This window comes from Urocitellus parryii, chromosome Y (genome assembly GCF_045843805.1).
Source record: "Urocitellus parryii isolate mUroPar1 chromosome Y, mUroPar1.hap1, whole genome shotgun sequence".
Lineage (NCBI taxonomy): Eukaryota > Metazoa > Chordata > Mammalia > Rodentia > Sciuridae > Urocitellus > Urocitellus parryii.
In genome coordinates this window covers 15,579,214-15,599,236 of record NC_135548.1, presented here as the reverse complement: position 1 = coordinate 15,599,236, position 20,023 = coordinate 15,579,214, and the positions used below count along the sequence as shown (strand labels likewise).

Sequence of the window (20,023 nt, the reverse complement as noted above, 5' to 3'; positions counted from 1 at the left end):
GAATGTATCTCTTATTATGTTTTAACCCATTTTTGCTTATTGCCTTCTCCTCCCAAGTATGATAAAGAAAATAATTTGAATATAAAATAGATTTTTATATGATTTAATTTGTGTAGGATGAATCTATGTTTATATTAATACATATATTCATATTATTGTGTGGTGCATTCGCGTCTGTGTGTGTGTGCACACACATGCATGTGTATTTCTCGAGTCTAAAAATGCAAGTAGTAGAATAAAAGAATGTGGTCATCAAAAAAAGAGATAATATTTAGGAAAAAGAAAAGACTATCACAACAATTGATACTTGTTACTTAGTTGTTTTACTAACAACTACCACATTGGTAATTTTCTGTGTTTTCTAGATACTTCATTGGTCATTATTTTTTATCAGTATAGAATATTTTCAGAGAAAATTTAACTTGCATCGTTAAGTCATCTCTATAAATTTTTTTATCCTGAATATGTTGCAGAAAAAAAGATTTCTAATTTTCTTCATCTTATTATTATGGAATATATATATATATATATGTATGTATTTTAGTCAGGTCTATATTTTATGAAATTTAGACAAATATCTTTTCTTCCAGTAGCTGCTGAATTCAGTAAAATATGCAAACCTAATTCTGTTTCTTAATGAATAAATAACCTTATATATAGCTTTTGTTTCCCTTTCCTTTTTAATTCTCTGCTAAAAAAAAAATACAGGAAATTAAGCATCTCAGACCACTACTTTCAGATTGCATTAAGGGTGTTTTTCAGTTCATTAAATCAGGAAAACATAGAAATGATGTTGAAAATTCATCTGTAAAGGACCTTATGCCTTAGGGTCTATGAGCAGTGGATGGCCTTACACAATAGAATGAGTAATGGGCTTCCTCTCAGCCCTAATTCTCTGTTTTCATGGATATGTAACGTTAATTGTAATAGTCTCTATCACAGCTAAGGAGAGGTTTTGGTTTAATATTTTATTATATTGTAATTGAGTAGCATTTCTGGTTTTCTCTTGGCTCATGATTATAATGAACTAAATACATGTCTGCCTATTGCAGTGTTCTTTTCAGGAAATGGTGGTGCTCACCATGTGACTTGAAGTTAATATGAATGAATAATCCAATCACCTTGCTTCTCACCTGGCTGCATTAATGTCTATTATTTAATATGCTTGGGTTAGCATTTTTAAATGTGTTCATTTCTCTGTATGTGGCTTCTTCTGTTTAAAGTCAAAATATATGTTTTCAGGTCTGTTTGAAATTTCTTATGGTACTAAGGAGTTCTGGGTTTGTGACTGGATTTTGTAGAAACCAAAATAGGGAAGGTCACCAGAAGGCCAATGGCTCTTCATTGCCCTTCTGGGTTAAGTATGTTGTACCTGTTGTAATAGATCATCTACGTGGGAGAGCCAGAGAGTTTGATAGCACTGAAATGCACCATGTCTGATTGGTAAATTCAGTTCCCATTGGTATCTGGAGTATTGTTTCTCCAAAAATAAATAACCAAAAACTACCTCTACCTCCATCAAAACACAGTGTTTAGAAGAGTCACATTATCTAGAATCAGCAACTATCTTGAGACAGAAAAGGGATGTAAGTCATTTTTGGTTCATCTAAATATGTGAGATAGATAATTTTAGATCACCTCAAAAGAAATACATTGGATTCTGCCATCATAGAATGTCGAAAATATATATTTAGCTAAAATAAGGATGTGATTAGAACAGTTCATTCTTAGAACATGAATTTTTTATGGACTCTGACTCTTTGGAGAAAACAACAAACATTGAATATATTATGAAAATTTTTAATTAACGTTTTTGTCCAAGAACATTTACTAATACTAGTTGCAAAAATATGGGAATGTGGAGCTAGGGATATAGCTTAGTTGGTAGAGTACTTGCTTCACATACACAAGGCCCTGGGTTCAATACCCAGCACCACAAATTAAAAAAAAAAAAAAGAATGTTTTTCTTTACCAAATAAGTATCATGAACTCTTACAGAATATAAGAAGTGATTAAAATAATAAAAGAAAAATAAAGACTGGAAATTCTTTTAGGCTTTTTTCTCTAGTGACTAGCACAGAGTGGTAAACAGCCTAGTATTTGTTAGATTTTATTCAAGTGATTTTTAAAATTAGATTCCTAGCTTCAGTGTTTTGCTGTTGTTGTTCCTGTTGATAATTAATATTCACTGATGTGTCTGGCTCTGTTGCTTCTTTCCCAGGTCGCCGACATTTTCATGCATCTCAGTGCCCGAGGCCCACAAGTCCTGTGTCTACAGACAGCAACATGAGTGCTGCGGTCATGCAGAAAGCCAGACCAGCCAAGAAACAAAAACACCAGCCAGGACATCTGCGCAGAGAAGCCTACACAGATGGTAAGTCCACTGAAAAGCACCTATGAATCCCGCCTGTTTACCCTGCCTCTCTGGGATCAGTGAATGGGTTCACTAACATTAGAAATTACATTAAAAATTCACTGATAGTAAGTGTCACATTATGTACAGGAGTGATCTACTTCCATAGCTTGTCAAGCACCTCTAGCCCTTATTGTTTTCTAATAAGTTGATTATTTAAGAACAAGTGTACACGTTTAATATTTTGAAGTTTTCATTTTTCAAACAATTGGATGTGACTATATTTGAAATAATGGCAGAGGATTGACTTTTGTCAGATTCCTCCAAAGTATCTCTAATTTTTTTTTTCATTTTACTTTTTTACAACATAACATTCAAACAGAAGACAATACATTTGTGTGAATATTAATTCTACCCGCAGTGGTATCACCACCCAGTTATTTTGTGCACCAAAAGGCAAATCAAATCATCTTCTTCGTGCCTTCACATATGATATTGACTCTGACTGAAGAGGGGCTGCTTGTATTCTCAAGGGAGCATGGGAGGAGAATGCAAACCACTGTGATGTTGTCTAGAGAAAGACTTTAATGAAAGTGCCTCAGGTGGCCCAGCATTTATTAAACCGCCACCTTCTCATTTTATAACACAACGCCACGGGCTTCGTCGGAAATGCATGTAAGATAAATTCTCTCCAACTCACCCACCTTGTCAAGTTTTCTAAATTTGCTAAAGGGGTGGGGGATGAAGGGTGTCACAGGCACAGTTCCTCCACCTCCTGGTCCTCTGCAACCACAATCTGATTAGGACTTTCATTACAAGTCAGCAATTTTTCAAAAAGGGCATCATTTGCCATTATCATATGAAAGCCTAATATTATAGATCCTTATCCAAGGTTACGAGGAGGGTTTTCTGAGGTACTTCTCCCTATGATTCCTGCCACTTGACAGAAAAATTTAATACAAAGCTCACAGCACGATGAGCACAAGTAATTTTGCAATGAGTGGCTGTCCGGGCTATTATCTGTACTTTATTCTGAGTACTTTCTCTCACTAGCATCTATCTGATATTAGACTACATTAAATACTGGTGTGACACAGCGCACCTGGGCCTCCTGGCTTCCTCCCAGGACTCTTTTGTCAGTGAAACTGAGCTGTCAGAATATTATCTGATTTTGAAGGGTTATTACAGTGGCTTTGTGCGTGTTTGCCTCTGTGAGGGGACAAACACTAGGTGTAAATTCCCCAACTCTACCAGCCATTTTACATTTATGGGATCCCTGTAATGCCATTTTACAAGTTTTATGGCTGTTTTATCAATTTTTATCATCTAGAAGAGCGTGCTCCTAACTGGAAAACTGGCCAACATGGAGTCTGGATGTAAACACATCTAAATTGAATGCATAAGGGAAAATCTTCCTAAAGCAGATCTTTCCACTTCTTCTTTATGTGTGTTTCTTTGGGAAACATGGCATTGAATAATGCCCCCTGAAAATGTTTTAAGTAATGCAAACATGCCAAGTTGAAAAATACAGCATTGTAGTTCTGAATTACACTGTGCTGGAAAATTGTTATCTGTATTTATTGTCCTCAGTCCACAGTACTTATTTCAGTGTGTTTAATAATTAAATGTAAATTCTAACTAATCCCTGAATAATAACTTAAATTGAATGATGAAGCACACAAGTTATTTTTTTTTTAATTTAATTTCAGGAATACCAAAGAACTATATTGAAACATGTGTAAAGCCAAAAAGTTAATCTGAAACATTATTTGGATTTCTAATTGCTTATTTCACAAAAGTGATTATGCAAAATTATCATAGTACATACTTTAATATAGAAGCTAATAATTATTTTCTTTAGGTAACAAAATTAGATCAAATGGAGAAATAACTAAAACTGTTTTTAAATTATATATTTAACTTCCCTTCAACATTTTGCTAAGTTATGCTTATTATACTAATATTTCTTGAATTTAATTCAGTGTGTTTACTGGTGGGTAGGAGAAAAAGTAATAAAGCTATATTTTATACATATCCCAGCATGCACATCAATTAATTAAAACCACAAAAATGCAGATATTTCTTAATGCCTCAAATAAAAGAAATTCATGTATCCCCATACTCCATAGCACTAGAGATTGAACCCAGGGCCTCAGATAGGTGGGGCAAGAGTCTACCACTGAGCTACCTACCCCCTCTGAAATGTACATAGTCTTAATGGCTATGGGTATGACAGGAAGAAAAGTCATTTTCTCACAAACTCTTTTATCAACTTACTACATTATATTTTTTAAACATATACTCACAAACCATTCTACAATGAAGCTCAAAGCAGACAAAATTTGTATAATAATTTAAAAGGAGAAGTGGGAAGGAGATAGAATTTTAAAAGCTTACAATTGTTAGAATGTGAATTCCACATATCAGTAAGATATGGAAGGTTTGTTGGCTTTTCTTTTTTCCTGAATGTAATGCATAGACTGATGGATGAGCTTGATTATAGTTTATAGATTTATGTCCACTGTCTAGAACATGATGTATCAGTTTTGCATTTGTAGCTCTTTTACTTTGTAAATTTAGTTCAAATTCTGTATTCCCTTGGTAGAATTTTTTTTTAAGAGAGAGTGAGAGAGGGGAGAGAGAGAGAGAGAGAGAGAGAGAGAGAGAGAGAGAGAGAGAGAATTTTTAACATTTATTTTTTAGTTCTCGGCGGACACAACATCTTTGTTGGTATGTGGTGCTGAGGATCGAACCCGGGCCGCACGCATACCAGGCGAGCGCGCTACCACTGAGCGACATCTCCAGCCCTCCCTTGGTAGAATTTTTGTAAACTGTATGAAGAAGAATAAAGAGTAACTTTGAACTGAGAGAGCGATCTGGAATGAGTCTTCTCAGTCCCCATAGTAGTTGCTGAGGCTGCCAAAATAATCTACCAAAGATTGGGTGACTTAAACAACAGAGGTTTCTTTCCTGAGCTCTAGAGGTTAGAAGATCACTAAGAAGGTGACAGCAGGGTTGGTGTCTTGGGAAGCCTCTCTGGCTTCAAGATGATGGTATTGTCCCTGTGTCTTACATAATCTTCCAACTGCCTGTATCTGTGTCCTTATCTCCAGTTCTTAGAATGTCTTTGGTTAGATGAAAACTCACACCAGAGAATTCATCTTAATAACTTCTCTAGAGACTCCAAATACAGTCACATTCTGAGGTATGGGGAGTTAGGACTTTTTGATATGAATTTTAGGGGGACATATTCTGGTCCCTAAGATTCTACCAGCCCCTCCAGAATGCTTGCATTGTGGGACTGCTGAATGCTAGGCATCGTGCTTCACACCACAGTCAGACTGACAGGCAGCATCTGATTATTTATTTATTTCATATTTGCCACGTTCAAGTTTAACCCAGATGGAGGATAGGATTAAAATATATGAATATTTATCAGCTGAAATCTTATGGAGTTATAGCCAAGCACAAGTGCATTTCTAGGACCTTCTAATAGATTCTTCCCACCCCCTCTTTTCAACCTTTCCAATACATTTACATACTTGATTTAAAAACCAAATCTACATTATTTCTCTAGGTGTACTTTTCATAAATTATAAATTTGCCACACTCTTTGGAATGATGTTATTTTGACTTGATTTATCATAAATTACAAGGTCTTGGGACTTTAAGCAGTTAAGTAAATAGGCTGCAGAATCTCTATAGTGAGTTAATGCTGTGCTGGCAGAATTGTCTGCATTACACATGTTCTTACATATTTCTGTACATGCTATATAATTTGTTATTTAGAGTCTTGTGTAAGAAGTGAGTTAGTATTCTTATATAAAGAAAGAATACACACACACACACACACACACACACACACACACGTAAATCAGGTCCATAATCCCAGTTCTTAAACCCAATTTGAAGTACTTTATGACATGAATTACGTGAAAAAACTACTTCACATAGGTGTATTGTTTACACGTGATTATGCCTGGTTTGAGTTCATAATCATTTTATAATCCTAAATAATTTCTTGGGCAAACATGTTTATATGAGAAATTAAACCTGCTAGCATTCCTCTATAATTGTCAATTAAACACAGTGAAGATTATATACAGGAAGTTGGAATCTTTAAATCATCACTGAGTTCTACTTTTGACATGTGTTACAGATAGCACCTAATGGAACATGTGGTAATAGGTTTTGTCTTAAGAGTTATATGTTCCCAAGACTTTGTATGATCTTGTGTTAGTGGTAATTGTTAGATTTGATAGTTGATAAACACAGATAATTTGTGATTTGATGGTAGTGGCTTTTACTCATCTGTTTCCTGATAACCTGAGTCCACAATCTGGTTTATGTTTACAGTAAATAGAGAGTAGGGAAATGCATCTACAGCCAGAGTATGCTCTGAATGAGGATTTTTCCCTTCCTCTTGTTTTTAGTCCCAGGTTCAATCTGAATTTAAAGCACTCTGCCTTGGGTTTCCTGCCTTTAGGCCCTTCATTATGGTCTGGTTTTTAACTCTTTCTGTTAACTTGATCAACAAGTAGCAGAGGGAGGACTTATCTAGGACACATCTTGTACTTATTTTTAAGTAATATTTTTGAAAAATCCACTGAAATAATGGACAAAGGAAGTAATTCATGTACTAGTAACAGTGGCAATCCATGTTGCAAGACAGAATACTTAGAATTTTAACATCAGAGAGAAATTAGTACTGTTGGCTCTACTTTGGCCACCATATTAACTACTATGTTGAGGCTATTGATATGACACTTGAACATGTTAAGTCCCTGAAAGCCAACAACAAGAAATTGAAATTAAAACTTTGATCACTTTTTATAATGGGTTCTCAAGTACAGCAGCTGGTACTAAAAAAAAAAAAAAATGTGAGTTCAAGCTGCTTCTTTCAAAGACCAATGCGATGAATCCTAATGCCTTAAGCTTTAGCCTATAATGTCAAGAGAAAATTAGTTAAGAAAATCTTACAATTTTTTTAGGAAAAAATAAAGGGTTCATTTATTATCTTTTAAATATAAGAATAGACTCCTAGATTAAAGCTGATGCTTTCTAGGTCCTTCAATATACTATTGTAAAAATCTTCAAGTCACAATTTTAACGTTTAAGTTTCTCATATTGGTACATGTAAATGATAGTTGGTAGACCATTGTTAGTAATAATAAAATAATTGGAAATAGCCTACATATTCCTCTGAAGACATTGGCTAAATTAATTATATATTAATAGAACAAATTGTTATGAAAACTTCTCAAAAAAGTATGCATTCATAAAAAATATATGATTACATGGTAAAAAGAAAAAAAAGTACAATCCAATTCATGTATTAAACACAGACGGCTATATACTTGTGTCTGGCACAATCTCTCAGGCTTGCCATCTGTGGATTATCAGGTAAGCATTATATTTAATCCCAAGTGTGACCATTTTTGGTGGTCCTTGACTATGAATGCTGCTTCTTTGAGTTTATGAGTTGGCCACCCTGTTTTTGTTGTTGTTTGTTTAAATAAATCACAGTGGAATGCATTACAATTCTTATTATACATATACAGCACAATTTTTCATATATCTGGTTGTATACAAAGTATATTCACACCAATTCCTGTCTTCATACATGTACTTTGGATAATGATGTCCATCACATTCCACCATCCTTGCTAATCCCCTGCCCCCTCCCTTTCCCTCCCACCCCTCTGCCCTATCTAGAGTTCCTCTATTCCTCCCATGCTCCCTCTCCCTACCCCACTATGAGTCAGCCTCCTCCTATCAGAGAAAACATTTGACATTTGTTTTTTGGGATTGGCTAACTTCACTTAGCATTATCTTCTCCAATGCCATCCATTTACCTGCAAATACCATGATTTTATTCTCTTTTATTGCTGAGTAATATTTCATTGTGTATATATGCCACATTTTTTTTATCCATTCATTTACTGAAGGACATCTATGTTGATTTCACAGTTTAGCTATTGTGAACTGTGCTGCTAGAAACATCCATGTGGCTGTATCCCTGTGATATGATGTTTTTAAGTCTTTTGGGTATAGATTGAGGAGAGGGATAGCTGGGTCAAATGGTGGATCCATTCTAAGTTTTCTAAAGAATTTCCATCCTGCTTTGCTTATTGGCTGCACCAATATGCAGTCCCACCAGCAATGTATGAGTGTACCTTTTTCCCCACATCCTCTCCAACACTTATTATTGTTTGTATTCATAATAGCTGTCATTCTGACAGGAGTAAGATGATATCTTAGAGTAGTTTTGATTTACATTTCTTTAATTGCTAGAGATGATGAACATTTTTCCATATATTTGTTGACTGATTATGTATCCTCTTCTTAGAAGTGTCTGTTCAGGTCCTTGGCCCATTTGTTGATTGGGTTATTTGTTTTTCGGTGCTTACCTTTTTGAGTTCTTTATATACCCTAGAGATTAGTGCTCTATCTGATGTGTGAGGGGTAAAAAATTGCTCCCAAAATGTAGGTTCTCTGTTCACCTCACAGATTGTTTATTTTACTGAGATGAAACTTTTTAGTTTGATTCCATCCTATTTATTGATTATTGGTTTTAATTCTTGTGCTATAGGAGTCTTATTAAGTAAGTTGTGGCCTAATCCCACATGATGAAGATTAGGGCCTACTTTTTCTTCTATTAGATGCAGAGTCTCTGGTTTAATTCCTAGATCCTTGATCCACTTTGAGTTGAGTTTTGTGCAAGGTGAGAGATAGGGGTTTAATTTCATTTTGTTGCGTATGGATTTCCAGTTTTCCCAGCACCATTTGTTGAAGATGATATCTTTTCTCCAATGTATGTTCTTGGCACCTTTGTCTAATATAATTGTAATTTTGTGGGTTAGTCTCTGTGTCCTCTATTCTGTACCACTGGTCTACCAGTCTGTTTTGGTGCCAGTACCATGCTGCTTTTGTTACTATTGCTCTATAGTATAGTTTAAGGTCTGGTATAGTCATGCCACCTGCTTCACTCTTCCTGCTAAGGATGCTTTAGCTATTCTGGTGGGTCTCTTATTTTTTCAGATGAATTTTGTGATTGTTTTTTCTATTTCTATGAGGAATGCCATTGGGATTTTGATCAAAATTGCATCAAATCTGTATAGTGCTTTTGGTAGTATGGTCATTTTGATAATACTAATTCTGCCTATCCAAGAGTAAGGTAGATCTTTCCATCTTCTAAGGTCTTCTTTTATTTCTTTCTTTAGGGTTCTGTGGTTTTCATTGTATAGATCTTTCACCTCTTTCATTAAGTTGTCTCCCCAGTATCTTATTTTTATTTGAGGTTATTTTAAATGGGGTAGTTTTCCTCATTTCCTTCTCAGAGGATTTGTCACTGATATACAGAAATGCCTTTGATTTATGGGACTTGATTTTATATCCTGCTATTTTGCTGAATTTATTTACTAGATCTAGAAGTTTTCTGGTGGAGTGTTTTTGGCCTTCCAGGTATAGAATCATATCATCAGCAAATAGTGCTAATTTAAATTCTTCTTTTCCTATAGATATCCCTTTAATTTCTTTTGTCTGTCTAATTGCCAGTGTTTCAAGAACTATGTTAAATAGAAGTGGTGAAAGAGGGCATCCCTGTCTTGTTCCAGTTTTTAGAGAGAATGCCTTTAATTTTTCTCCATTTAGAATGATGCTAGACTGAGGCTTAGCATAGATAGCCTTTACAATGTTGAGATATGTTCCTGTTATCCCTAGTTTTTCTAGTGTTTTGAACATGTAAAAGTGCTATATTTTGGGGAATGGTCTATAGAAAATAGTTCAGATTGATTACTCTGTAAAATCAACATTGAAGATTTGAAATGCAGATGGGAGCTACTAAATGTTGTAATTTAAAATTTAAATCCTTAAAAATGTTTAAAATTTTTTACTATGTAAATGTATTTTTTGTTTAAAATCTTAAAGTACTAAATATTTAATAAATGTTTTATGAATACTTTTTAGGCTGTTTATTATAGACATCTCTAATGACATGACTGAAAACATAATTATGTTGTTAATTCCCAAATCTCTGTTTCTCTGGTTTTGACACTCTTGAAATTCAGATTTTATATGGATTTACCTATCCTACATCTCTATCTGGCTATCTCTAAAGCTCCTCCCATTCACTTTTCTAAAACTGAGCTCACACTCTTTCTTCATAAACATCTCTTCCTATTCCTACATTCCATACTTTCGGTGATGTTTTTCTCATCAACTTAGCCATCTATGGCTAAAGTCCTAAAAGTCATCTTACGTTCCCTTCACCACCCCCTCCAAACTATATTCCATTGATCATTAGGTGATATTGCTTTTCCTTCCTCAGTGTCTCAAGATACTCTTCATTTGAACAACCACCAACATTGTTCCATTTTCTGTCATTACTTATATGAGCAATCGTAATAACATTATGGCCTCCCAAATTGAAACTTTTAAAATTTTAATCCATCCTTCATACCATAGCTCAAACAATCTAACCTGTAAAAACCTGTTCATAATCTTCTACTAATTTATCAAATATTATTAAGACATATCTACCTTTCCTCCCTGGAATGTTTATGATTCATTTTTAAAGGGTATACTGGCCGGTCATGGTGGCACATGCCCATAATCTCAGTGTCTCGGGAGGCTGAGGCAGGAGGATCACGAATTCAAAGCCAACCTCAGCCAAAGCAAGGTGCTAATCAACTCAGTGAGACCCTGTCTCTAAATAAAACATAAAATAGGGCTGGGGTTGTGGCTCAGTGGTTTAGTGCCCCTGAGTTCAATCCCCAGTGCCAAAAAATAAAAAATAAATAAAAGAGTGTACTGTTTAAATAAAACAAATATTTTCTAGTTATCAAATGTTATGCTTTCATTCTTGTATATGTCTACAATGTAAGAAATTAAATTAGTTTATTATTTATATTAATTAAATATAGCTATGAGTATACATATATACAACAAATATGTATGAAGTAATCAATCTGTATTTATATTAGTAATTATGTGGCTTAAAACTCGCAGATCTATACAGAAGGGAGAGAGTCCATCAATGGATGTGAGATTATAAATGTGATTAAATGAAGAAGCATAAAGAACACTAAACCAGAAATTTAGAATACAAAGACATTAGTCCTGATTCTGTTGTATCCTGCTTTTGAGATTGGAATTAGCTTTAAGACTATCTGGAGCTTTCTTGTCTACAAAACAAGAAGGGATTTAGGCTGGATTGGACAATGGCCAGTAAGTCTCAACTGAAGTGCCATGTTCACTCAATCTGGTGTGGTTATCTGAGGGTGTAAGAGCACTTGTATCTGGGTTCAACAATATTATGCTGAAATCGATTAGGAAGTCTTGCCCTAAATGGAGTAGGAGAAATTACAGTACCTGTGCTCAGTACTGTCTGTCCCAGAAGATAATCTCTACGTCTCCACCCTGTGATTCAGTAGTCCCTTGCTAGACAATGAGAGAACATTGAATTTGGCAGTTGTCTTATCCATTGGCTGTCTTCATCTGGTTCCTTTAAGATACAATATTTCACGGTTGAATGTGACTCCAGTAATATTTGATTATTTTCTAAGTGGCAAACTTCTTAAAATATTTTAAATATTTCTTTTTAGATCTTCCACCTCCCCCAGTGCCACCACCTGCTATAAAATCACCTACTGTCCAATCCAAGGCACAGCTGGAGGTACAACCTGTAATGGTGCCAAAACTCCCTTCTGCTGAAACCAGAACAGACAGATCATCAGATCGAAAAGGAGGCAGTTACAAGGGGAGAGAAGTATTGGACGGAAGGCAGGTTGCTGACCTGCGAATAAACCCGGGTGATCCCAGAGAAGCACAGGAACAGCAAAATGATGGGAAAGGACGAGGAAACAAGGCAGCAAAGCGAGACCTTCCACCAGCAAAGACTCATCTCATCCAAGGTACTTATTTACTTATGCATAGAAAACACAGATGAGAAAACACAGTGCAAGGCACACAGGCTACCTAGGGCTATATGAAGAGAGGTAAGATCAAGAAGTTCTCTCCTTATCATGGAGCCAGGAATGTACCCTGGCTTTTGTAAATCACTCAGTTATCAACTCTGTGTCCTTGGTTCTGAAATTCACTCCACCCACAACTTTTCTCCTGATCTTTAAAACCAACTGTCTACATTCTTATTGATTTTCTTTATATCTGTGTTCTTGTCAGCATCCTAATTCAAGGTGGAAATTATTTTCCTCCATGAAATCTAAAGCTAAAGAATAATTTCAACAGGTTCCACAGGTGAAACAAGATATCAGATAGAGAATATAGGCCAAACAAAAACATGAAATTGTGAAAATGAATGTTTGATGAACAGTGGTTTCCAGTTTGGTTGAAGAATAGGATGCTTAAGGCCAGGGGATAAATGGAAAAATGGTAAAATTAGAAAAGGTAATTAGATTGGAAAGGCCAGAGGTACTCTTCAAAAGAGTTTGGGATTTATGTTATAGGATATAGTGAGCCAATAAAGAATTCTGAGTGAGAAATAGCAATCAGATTTGACTTTAGCAAAATAACTGCCTGGGCTGTATGGCACAGAAAGAGACTGGAACCAGGTGGAATAGTGCAGTGATCATCCAGGCATAAAATGTGAAAGCACTGAATTAAAATGGATTGAATGAAAAGGAGAGAACAGCCTACATTTGCATTTCAGATGCAGAATGTAGGCTTGATGACTCATCAGATGTCAGAATGTAAATTGAAGTAATCCAGTTAAAGACAATTATCCAAATGTTGATTAGGTGGCCCTGTCTGAGTTGTAATATAATTGAGCACAATTATATAAACCAATATAGAAAAAAGAAAAAAAAATAATAATTTTCATGGGGAAAATAAATTTAGTCTTAAATGAAGATGCTGACAAGAGCATAGATATAAAGAAAATCAATAAGAATGTAGAAGATTGTTTTTAAAGATCAGGAGGAAGGTTGTGGGTAGAGTATATTTTGGAACCAAGGACCCAGAGGTGATAATTGTGATTTACAAAAGCTAAATATCAGCAATGATATGCTGGTAAATGGTTAGCCATTAGTTCTCAGGGAGAAAAAAACCTCAAGACTAATTTGTAGCATGCTGTTAACTTTGTTTTTAATCTACTTAGAGGAGATTGGTGAATGTGGTAATAGGAAGAGACAAGTACAATAGTTTCTAGTGAGATGTCCCAAAGTGTCACCGCCAGCCACAGAAGATTATAATTAGAAAGTAGGCAGAGAATCCATGCTCTGTAAAGGAAACTGAGATTGTCCTGTCTACAGATAATAATCAAAATTATCCAGGGTTTTGAACATAGTGTGCTAATGTTGGGGTGTGGCTCAGGGGTAGAGAGCTTGCTAACACATATGAGTGGCTTTGAGTTGACCTTCAGCATTGCCCATCCCCCCAAAAAAATAAACTGGAAATAATGGAGGAGGAAAGGATTTTTGTAATACATCACCCATGAGTACTAGTAGTATTAAAACAAACAACTCTTCAGTGCAGTATGCAAAATAGGAGCCAGAATTCAGAGGATTGAAAAGTGAATGGAAATTTGGAAAGGGAGGTGTTGAGCAAAACCTCTTTCCAGAAAATTGAGTTGAAGAGAAGGAAGGGCTGCAGTAGAGTTGGCAGGAAAGTCAAATTGGTGGAAATCTTTGAGGATGAGGGATTTGAACATGTACTTTATAAATAAGGAGAAGAAACCATTTAAGAGGAAGAGATTCAAGAACAAAATTCGCTTGAAGGAGGAGTCAGGAAAGAGAGAGGGTAGTAGACAGGAAAGCTGAGGGTACTTCCCTATAGAGATTATGTCATGGTAAGCTCTGACATCCGTCTGTTGCTCTGTCCACTGTGGGCATCTGGGCAGTCGTGAACTTCCCTTCAACATGGAGGGCAGTTTGGCTTTTTTCAGGGACTGAAGCCTGGACTCCTACTGCATGTGTGCACTCAGCAGTGAGGTAGAGAGTTCTGTTTTGCTCTTCAGTCACCTCCACTCTGGGACCACAAACCCCTGGAGACGTCACCACAACCCAAAATTTCAGTAATGTGCTTGCTTATTTTTAAATCAATTAAGTTGAGTGGATCTGGACCTGAGCTTTTGGCTCATGGTGACAGTGCTCCAAGTACTGATTCATCAATAAAAAGTCACGATGTAAGTTATGAATTTTATATCTTGCCAGAAACTGTAGACCGATTTCCTGCTCAGAGCAATCTCTCTCTCCAAAGTAGGTGGGATTCCTCAGGAGGAAACTTTACAAGCCTGGTAAGGATCTTGGTGTCACAAAATTGGGACAAAGAAAGAAAATTTAAACATTGATCTTCAGAAATTTACTGAGTGAACTAAGACTGGAACCATTAACCTTTTTTTTTAAGATATATATGTATATTTTTTAGTTGTAGTTGGACACAATATCTTTATTTTATTTATTTATTTTTATGTGGTGCTGAGGATCAAACCCAGCACCTCACGAGTGTTAGGAGAGCCTTCTACGGATGAGCCATAACCCCAGCTCTGGAACCATTAATCTTGAAACAAGAAATTCTTTCTGTTTCATGAAAAGTATTGAGTATAGTGCTTTTCAGATTTTTTTTTGAACCATGGCCCTCTGTATGTGTCATTAGATTATCATTTCTATGCTTGCTATAATTTTCACCTTCATAATTCAACTTACATTATTTATAATGAAAGAGGCATGCTGATTTACATGTGTAATGTATGGTACTTTTTAATTAAGAAGAGTGGTTTTTGAGACTTGAACATCTGATCTTTTTGCTGGCATTTACCTCTGTGAGTTCAATTTATTTCTGCATCTATCAAATGCCCACTATGCTATTAATTATTGTACTAAGTCCTGAGATTTGTGTAAGCATGAACCTTGACCCTAAGGAACTGAAGTCAGAAAGAGAGAGACAGATAATCTATAAATTCACGGATATTTTTATTTAATTTTTAAATTTCTGCAGCCTCCCTAGGGCCATCATTGCTGACCATTGAGCCTCTAGGCAGCCCTAAAGTCTCAGTCAAATGAATATTTTTATTTTATATTCAGTATACTTTTCATGGTATTATGCTACTTGAAAGTCTGAAACAGGGACAATTAACTCACTGTTGTGGGAGATGGAAGGTTAGTAAAGAACTATTCAACTGACATGTAAACTGAGTGTTTGAGCATGGGTGGGATTTAGCCAGGCAAGGAAAATGGATTGTTCACGTGGAAAAGTCAGCGTTTAAAGCTATATGGTCCCATTGGGGAGATTGTAGGAAATTCAATCAATAAAAGTGCAAAGATGAAGCTCTTGAGGTGAAGAAGGATTAAATCATAGGCGCCCATAGATCATAGAAAGAGGAAGGATGTTGAGAGAAGCTGGTTGATATGGTAACAGCTGTAGAGGCAGAGATGTGTTAGAAGATGTGTACAATTCCCACACAAGAGATACAGAGAATTTAAACCAGGATATCGGAGAATTGATGAGTTATTAGGAAAATTCAAGAAACTCTTAGAGTCAAAATCATCCTTACTTGTTTTATGTTTAAATATATGGAGGAAGTACATTTAAGACATACAGGAAGGTTTTTGAAAGAATCTCAGGCAATACAAATTTTCTACCTTGAATATCCTAGTGATTAGTGATACCAGTAGTTGTACTAGAGAATAGAAAGGGGGATGAAATCTCAGGGAGATGGGCAGGATGAGATCATTGTCTGTATGCTGAATCTGAGGAGGTGTTCAGTTAGGCTGGCTGTGGGGCCCAAAGATTCGGACATAATTTGGGAGTCAAAAATATAAATGAATGTTACCTAATGATGAAAATAGCAGTTAAAGGTGCTCACTCATTCATGCATTTGAAACTACTTATTAATGACCTATGTCAAACGGGGAATATATCAATATGTGAAGCTGACAAAAACACCTGTCCTCATGGCAATTATATTCTGGAAAAGGTTCAATCTATAAGAGTGACAGAAATCACCCAGGATGAATGGGAGAGATAGCATACTATCTGAATAAGAGGCACTGGGCTGACAGAAGAGAACTATAGGGTGCTGGCATGCAAGAGGCACTTCTTAAAATCAAAAGCATTCTCCGGAAAATTGGTCAGGAAGGAAGAAGTACTGGAACTAAGAGAATAGAAACATTTAAATGATAAGGGCAGTGAGAAGTCCAGAGATTAAGGAATGAAACTTGGTTAGCATTATTCATTTTTTTTAGTTTTACAGTAGTAATGTGGGCATGAATAGATTTCAGGGGAGACGGAGTGATTGGGAGTTGTAACTACCAATACTGAGTCAAAATTGCTTTTCAAGAAGCTCAGCTGAGCAGTGAAGAAAGAAGGTATTGATTCCTACAGAAAAGAGGGTAAAGCAAAGTTTTAGCAGAAAATATTTTTAATGTATTATAGGTACAGATATATCAGGTAAAACTGGAATCAATAGAAAGAAAAAGGTTTCTGAAACAGGGACAGAGGGCTAAGGCCTCAGGTGACCAAGTCTCCGAAGAGAAGTTGCCTGAGAGTTCATCCTTATGGTCTGGGACACCCCCATGAGTCCCATCTGCGGATGAAGTAGAATGATAGATGGCTCAGACTTGGAGGAGGACAACGTTATTTTGTGCGAGATTGGAGGAGTGATCATTTAGAAGTGGTGCTGTGAGTGAGCGGCAAGTCTTCTAACCTGACCCTTCCTCTAGGAAGAGTACCAGTGGGCATGTCAGAAGAAGTGGGGTTTCTTCAGACAATGTGGATGGCAGAGGAAGCATTTCAGGGTGGGGGGAAGCATGTAGAAGAGATTGGTTTTGATGTCTTTCATGCTCAGAGGGTAGAGTGGACAGGATACAAAGAAATGTGACCAATTGAATGGTGCATCTTCAATAAAAGTAGCAGTAAATTGAAAATAGTCTGGAGATAGAAATTCAGATACTAGCTAGACATTGACGAGCATGCCTTGTGTTTTAAAGTCAGCAATAATGGCAGGCTTCTGAAGTCCAGAGTTCCATAAGGCATACACATTGACTACCTCTGTGGCTGGGGAGTAAACCCAGGCTTGGCTCTGATTTAGTAGTTCTAGAAGACTGGGTTTCATTTCTGCTGATTCCTTTTAAGAACACTCTGTAGCTTACATGTATATTTCACTATCTTATCTGTATTTATATCAACACCAGGAGCTTCTCTAAGTAGATTCTATTATCACTTTTTTGGGAAAAAAAAATGGAAACTAAAGCCTAAATAATGATCAGAGATCACATGGTGAATGACATAGAATTGGAAACCAAGTCGACTCCAGGTTTGGTTTACTTCCTTAAGTGTTATCAGTCCCAAGAGAATTCTGATGTGGATATAAGCTTAGGAGTGGAGTCAATCCAAATCTCCAGCCACTACTAGGAAAACAAGGCTTGCTACTTTTATTTTCAAAAGCCAGTGTGCATTATGCATTATGCTTTTATAGTACCCTTATTTATTCTTTGGAGTTACTGATGATTTCCCATTCAGAATTACCGAGACAGGAGGGATGCTTTATACAATGAAAGTGCACAGTGGTGTTCACATGCATTTATTATATTCTGTTACACAGAGGATATTCTACCTTACTGTAGACCTACTTTTCCAACATCGAATAATCCCAGAGATCCCAGTTCCTCAAGCTCAATGTCATCAAGAGGATCAGGAAGCAGACAAAGAGAACAAGCAAATGTAGGTCGAAGAAATATTGCAGAAATGCAAGTACTTGGAGGATATGAAAGAGGAGAAGATAATAATGAAGAATTAGAGGTATCTCTATTTTGTTCCCAATTTTTTTCCTCATTAGACTGTAGTTAATATGTCAACCTCAAAATTAGGAATATCCATCAGTGTGCAGAAACATTACTATTTTTATTACACACTTCTCTATACCCTAATGTTTGTGATGTCAAAAACTAAACTTCTGAGCATATAAGGATTTTCTTGAAATGTATTTTATAATTTTAAATGTCAGTAGTAGTTTCTTTGAAGATATTTTCAGATAAGAAATATACATGGCAAAGATAATGATGGGAAATAAGAATTATAGATCTAGATATACTGTAATTCCTATTGTTATATGAAAACTCAGTGAGGTGATGGAGTTTTATAATGTGAGAGTGCGTAGCCCATGTTATCTGTCAGTCTAGCAATCACCAGGATCAATTTAGCTGATTTGGACACACAACTTTATATATATATATATATATATATATATATATATTATGTATATATTTTAGTTGTAGATGGGAAACAATATCCTCATTTATTTATTTATTTATTTTTATGTGGTGCTGAGGACAGAACCCAGTGCCTTACCCATTTGAGGCAAGTCCTCTACCACTGAGCCACAGCCCCAGCCCTGGATAATATCTTCCACCTTCATTCTTTTAAATATTCAAATATTTCCTCCCTTATTGGAATCTATAAATTATGATGCACGATAGAATCGCAAGTCATGTCATATTATAAAATCCCCTCCCTTTTAAAAATTATTGTTTTCTACATTTAATAAAAAATCAGCACAGAATAAATTTTTCCTATTACAAATATATTTAGCCTCAAATAGATGGTGAGGATTAAACTATAACTTCATAATAAATGAAGAAAATATTAGAACCAATCTTGTCTGATTGAATGCTGTCTAAAGCCAAATGTATTTTGATTTTGAAGTTTGGAAAAAGTCTTTCCTGCTGCAAATGCTTTGGGGAGATTTTTTTTTGTCAAATTTGCCTGTTTTATATAGGAAAACCCTCTTGGAGGATAAAAAATCATTATAGTTAATTCTAATATTTAAAGTCAACAAAGGCAGAGTTATAGGATTGAGTTGAGATGGAGAGGGATGGAGAACTCAGCATATTCCTTCTCCTGCAGAGCCCTGTGTTCTGCCCCCACAACACTGAGGCACAGTGCAAAACAGTTTGGTGCTTGTTAGAGAACTGTTGGATTTGCTATCAAGACAACTAAAGTTGATAGATGAATTAGTTGTCATGAGTACTTTTCAACTTATGCCAGTGAATGAGTGAAAAAAAAAACCATTAGACTGTAAGAATAAATGCCTAAAAAACAAGACGAGTCAATACTCTTGTGATTTATCTTCAAGTTTAACAATACTGCCTCTTTTACAGGAAACTGAAAGCTGAAGACAACCAGAGAGGCTTATGCGATCTAATGTGAAAATTATCAGTCAAGATTCCTCCTGTCTGATGACACATGACGCCAGATAAAATGTTCAGTGCAATCAGAATGTACAAATTGTCGTTTCTATTCCTCGTATTGGGGTACCATTTAAAAAAAAAAGTTATTGGGTTTTTATTGTTGCTCTTTGATCCCTAACCCTAGGAAGAACCTTTCTCTTCCCCTCGATGTTGGAACCATTTCTCTTGACTTCCAGCAAGAGAAGTGTATCAACTTCTTGCTTCAGTCATCAGCCTCAAGAAAGAACCAAACAGTTCTTTTGCATTTTGCCCCTGAAATATGGCATTGCACTGCTTATATACCAAGCTAACTTATAGCAAAATATTGATTGAAGATACAAACTTGATTTATCAACCTCATGCCAAGGGCTCTCAAAGTATAATCTTTCTATAACCGACTGCTAATTCAAATCAAAGCATATTTCATTTTAACATGATTTTGAAATCAGTCTTTCATACCGCCCTTTGTGGGGAGAAACTAAAAATA

General features: G+C 35.8%; 1 pseudogene; it reads left to right on the top strand.

The window, feature by feature from the left end:
• Positions 1-19,482, top strand: part of LOC144250938 (roundabout homolog 1-like) — a 142,993-nt pseudogene extending 123,511 nt beyond the window's left edge.
• The last annotated feature ends 541 nt before the right edge of the window (positions 19,483-20,023 follow it).